The sequence below is a fragment of the Alligator mississippiensis genome, chromosome 12 (assembly GCF_030867095.1).
Source record: "Alligator mississippiensis isolate rAllMis1 chromosome 12, rAllMis1, whole genome shotgun sequence".
Lineage (NCBI taxonomy): Eukaryota > Metazoa > Chordata > Crocodylia > Alligatoridae > Alligator > Alligator mississippiensis.
In genome coordinates, this window is record NC_081835.1 from 30,582,730 (window position 1) to 30,587,858 (window position 5,129).

Below are 5,129 nucleotides of genomic sequence, written 5' to 3' on the forward strand. Positions count from 1 at the left end.
TGTGGCAGGGCACTGTTTGTGCCTGCCACTTTAACACCGAAGCCAAGCAGCCAGTAGGTGCTTGATTGTGGCAGCCATTTTAGATCCCTGGCTGCCTATATAAGCAGATCAGTTCTTTGCTGGCAGGCTAGGCACTGGCTGCAAGGCTGCTAGTATCATTCTGGAGGTAAGGGAAGGAGCTGTAGGGGATGGCTAGGAGGCTTCTGGTCCTGGGCATGACCTAAAACTACACCCTGCTGGGAGTGGGTAGCTTGGTGGGGCTCTCAGTGGTGCAGGAGCCCCCAGGAAATGCCCGGCCAGTTACCACCCCGGTGAAAGGTGAGTCAGGGTGCCTTAAACCCAGTTCCACAACCAGGTGGGTCACCTGCTAGTAGGGTCCAGAGGGCGAACCCAAGAGAGAGAGCGGGCTGGAGGTGACTTAGAGTACACTTGACTGGTCAATGCTGGGGCCAGGACCAGAATGGTCAAAAGGGCCAGGGGTCTACCATGAGGGATGCCCAGAGCTGAGGGCCTGGGGTTCCCAACTGGCCTTGGAGGCCAGGCCAGGGCCTGTGTGGCCAAAGGTCCCAGGGGGACCACGCCTGTGAGGGGAAATGGTTCAGGGAGCTAGGCAGCCCTGAATGAGGGTGGGGTAGGCCGCCTGAATGGAGGGATCTAAGAGGGTTCTTGAATGGAGGATTCTGGGGCCCAGTGTGGGGGCCAGTGATGATAGGAACAGTGGATGCCATCTGCAAAGCATGGGCTGTGGTGTAGGGGAGGTACGGAGCTGCAGATAGTGCCCCCTGGCATGGGGGCAAGAAAATGGGCAGCCTCCCGCCTAATTAAGATCATTGATTAGAAAACAATAAGGCATGGCAGGCCTTGGATGGCACATGGATAGTTGGCCCAGAACAGGTGGGCGGGGCCATTTGTAGATGGGCCTTGGAGGCCCCCCTGTTACATGCCCCCTATTGACCAGCTGCCACTGCTTGCAGCAGTGTTCTGCCCCCACCCTGCTCCATGGTGGCTGGAGGCTCTGAGCATCCCTCCCTCCATTCTAGCACCCCTGTCAGGTACCCCTCTTGGGCTTGCAAATCAGAGTGGCACTCAAGGAGGGGGTGGGACTTAACTTGTGGTATGCCTGCCAAAAATGGAGGCTACCACTGGGTTAGTTAGACACTAACCTGTTTTTACAGGAGAAACTGTTTCTTCCAACATAATTTCATTTTTATGACTACTTTAGGACAGGAAGGGATCAGAGGGCTACAGACAGAGCTGGTCCAACACATGAGATTCAGCCCCTTAGAATATGAAATCAAATGTATCCAAAGATCAGAGACTGTAGATGTAGGTTCTGCGTCAGGCCCACTGGAGAGATGGGCCCAGTTCAGCCATGAATTTACATAAAAATGTAGCTGTCCCAAAACATGTATGGGTAATTCAGACTCAAGAGGTCTCTATCTTAGAAAGAATAGATAATACTTTTGCAGTTGCACGTGTATAAATAAAGTTGTTATAAATGGAAGAAACTGAGCTGTGAGACTGGTGATGTCAGGCAGTGAAGTGCTGCCAGAGAGCCTACCCTGACTCAGGCCCTTGAAGGTAATCATGCTGATCCAAGTCTTTTTAAAAAGGGAACTACCTTGTGCATGCCTGTCCTGTTACCAGATAACCAAAGGGTAAAACAGCTCTGTTTCCTGCAGATATCTCTGGGGTTGTTTCTGGAAGTCTGGTTATACAAATCTCACTAGCAGCCCTGTTTGCATCTTTAATTTCTATTTGCGTACCCCTAACCTTTCCCAACTTTTTCCCTTTCCCTGTCAATGAACTGTTCCTGCCCTCCTTTCCAAGCCCTGATGAAAAATAAATAGAGGATTCAGACTATTTTGTTTTGACCAGTCCCAAGTTTTGTGCTCTCTGCAGCATGCTGATCATGGCTGCAATTCCTGTCTCTAAAGAGACTTGGGATCCAGTTACATTTGTTGGCATCAAGCAGACTCTATAGGCCCCTGTAAACTCTAAAATATAAAAATAAAATAGTGAAAAAACCAAAACCAAAAAGAGCAGGATGTTAAGATCCATGGAAAACTGCAAGCAAGTTTGGAAAAGACACAAACTGCTGAAGGGAAAATGCTAATGTCTTGGGTGTAGTTTAAATTTAGGTTGTGTGTTTGCTTTTTTTAGCGTACTCACCCATGTGACATTCAAGTGTTCCATGTATGTGTCCAGGTATTTTTGTTAACAGAAAGTGCATGAAGTCTTTTGGAGAGGCAAATCATTCTGACAGTCTCAGCATCTTTCTTCCGCTCTCCCTCGGCTCAAAATTACTGACCTCAGCTACCCCTTGTTTTCATTTATTTAAACCTTTCCAGTTGCTTCAGGCCCTTTCTCAGACTTCTGGATTTTCACTACATATGATGCCAGCAGACAGAAGCTCTTTCTGATAGCTATCTGATACAGAAGAAGTTTTCAAGCTTCCTTTGGTGAGTCTCATCGTGGAAGGCTGATGGGGAATGTGTTTTTGTTTTTGTTGTTGTTTTTTTTCATTTATAGCAGTTCTTGTTGGCATAGTTGTGTTTGCACAGTGGCATACAAAAGATTTAATCTGGAAATCAGCAAAGGTAAATGTTAAAGATAATGATGAGATAGGCGTTGAATTTGTTTTGCAAAACTGAGAGGTCTAGGTTGAAATCAGACGGAGGGGGCAAGTGCCAGTGTTGTAGCAAATACTGTGTTTCTCAGAAAGTTGGTGGCTGGATCTTTGCAGTCTTTTGGAAATAAGTCAGTCAGACAAATCAAGTGATCTTTGATTGTATTTTCCTGTTTGATATTGAACCAGCAAATAGAAATTAACTTTTATGAAGCATGAGTCCCTTTATTATGTTTGTTCCTTTCCCCACTAGCCTGGTTCTATTTTGGTTAAGTACAGACATTCAAAAGGCCCAAGCCTGAGTTGATTCAATCTCTGCAGGTTAGTCTAACTTGCATAGATTGAACCAATTTGCAAGTGAATAGATATTCACTTTTAATTCCAGAAATGCATCTACATGCCTGCAGTGGCTCAAACGAGAAGCTGAGGGTGCTAGAGCAGCCCTCCCTTCCCTTTGGCAGCAGCTGCAAGGCAAGAGGGAAGCTGAGCCGGGGGGGGCGGGGAGGGGGGAGTGCAGATAGTGGGGCCAGGTGAGGTGGGCAATAGTGGGGCCAGCCCAGCCTAGGCTGCGAGGGCAGGGTCCTTCCCAGCCAGTGGTGGCTTTGTGACAACCTGGCCCAGCGCGGAGGGGTGGCAGCTGGCTGGGCAGCAGCACAGGGGCAAAGCCGCTGCAGCTGGCCACCATGGCAGCTGGACTGTCTGTGCAGGATAAGTTCATTGTGCCAACGGCTGCCTGAACTGTCTTGGAGGTGCAGGCAGGCCTGGAACCTGCCAGCTACCTGTTGCAGGGGCTTGTGTGCCTGCAGTCACTGCTGCCAAACCCTCTGCATGGTGCCTGCTTGTCTGTCTCACGGATGAATGAGCAAACACCATGCAGGGGACATAGCTGTGGTGGTGGCTGTGGGCACATGAGCCCCTGTGGCAGGCAGCTGCCAGAATCCGGGCCCTCTGGCACTTCCAAGCCAGCCCAGGCAGCCACAGGCACAATGGACTTGTCCGGCTTGGCCAGTCTGGCTGCCTAGGCACCCGCCCACAGCTGCCACTGCCTGGCCAGCCACTGTCCATGAGTGCCAGGCTGGGCTGTCACAGAGCTACAGCCAGCTGGGAAGAACCCTGCCCCACAGCCTGGCTCAGGCCAGCCCTATTATCTGCCTGTCTCACCCGGGGCTAAGTCAGGCCAGCTTAGGGCACTGCTGAGGGCAGGTGCGGCTGCTCCGCCCTGGCTAGACAGATGCCAGCTGTGGTCCCTTGGGGAAGAGGGGAGGCAGAGGGAATAAATCCCCTCCCTATCCCTTTGCCTTGTGGGACCATGCCAGCAGGTGTCTGGCCACGCCCCCACCCTTGCTTTTCCTGCTCAATGTAACTTAAAACATATGGTCAAATGAGTGGCACATGGTTCCATATGCTCAAAGTTAATAAAGGGATAAGAAGAGAAATAGAAATTACCAACATAGATTTAGAACCAGCCTATACAAAAGGCATAGTTTTAATTATTCAAAATAATTACCTTAATGTACTTTATTAAGTCAATAAAACAACTTTACAGAAAATGATGCATATGAAATACCTAGCAGGCTACACTGCTGAGATAGGGGAGATTATGGCTGAAGACCTTGGACTGACTCACAGAATCAGCCATGGGATTTTTAAAGTCAACTCAGAACACAAAGGAGCACGCTTCTAGGGTTTGTTAGAAATTGTAGAATATGAGCTACTGTACTCAAGGTAGATGAAGGACCGAGTCAGTTCTGACAAGTTCTAAACTTACGATTTCATCCTCACCTGATGTTTGGACCACTAAGACACTCCTTCAGCAGAAAGTTAAGAATTTAACTTGAGCATTAATACTAGGAATCTCTAGCTCACTTAGGTATGCTGAGGTACAGTGTGTGCTGCAGTGAATTTTCAGTCTAGTACATGGAATTGCAACTTTACAACTCCCATAAATGTTAATGAATACAATGGCTGCACACCTTCTTGAAAACATGCCCAGTGATGCATTTAATCTCACTCAGCAAACCTCTGACCTATAGGAAAATTTCCAAAGGGGCTATGACTAGGAATGCATTATCACTGCAATTATGTGGAGTTATGCAGCCATAGCACTGACTAGATAGCATATTATGCCAACACACAGAGCTACTTTTAAACATCTGTATTACAGTCGTTTCACAGTTGTAATTTCAAGTCAACCCATTTTTATTTTTTTTTAATAAAATTGTCTTCAGTGAAACCTTGTTTAAATCTAGAGTAAATTCTTGCAGCTAAATTACATATCTTTCAAAAACAGAGGCTTAAGAATAACAAACCGGAGGGCTAGGGACAGAAGTTACACAGAAACCAGTCTATGTGATCAAAAACTGGTTTAAACCTGTAAAAGAACAGAAGTTCAGTGCACATTAAGCCAGTTTCAAAATGTCTGAAACTGGTTTAAGATAAACCTGGTTGAATGTATTATCAGACTTAACTGATTTGGCTCAAACTGATTTATGGGATTTCT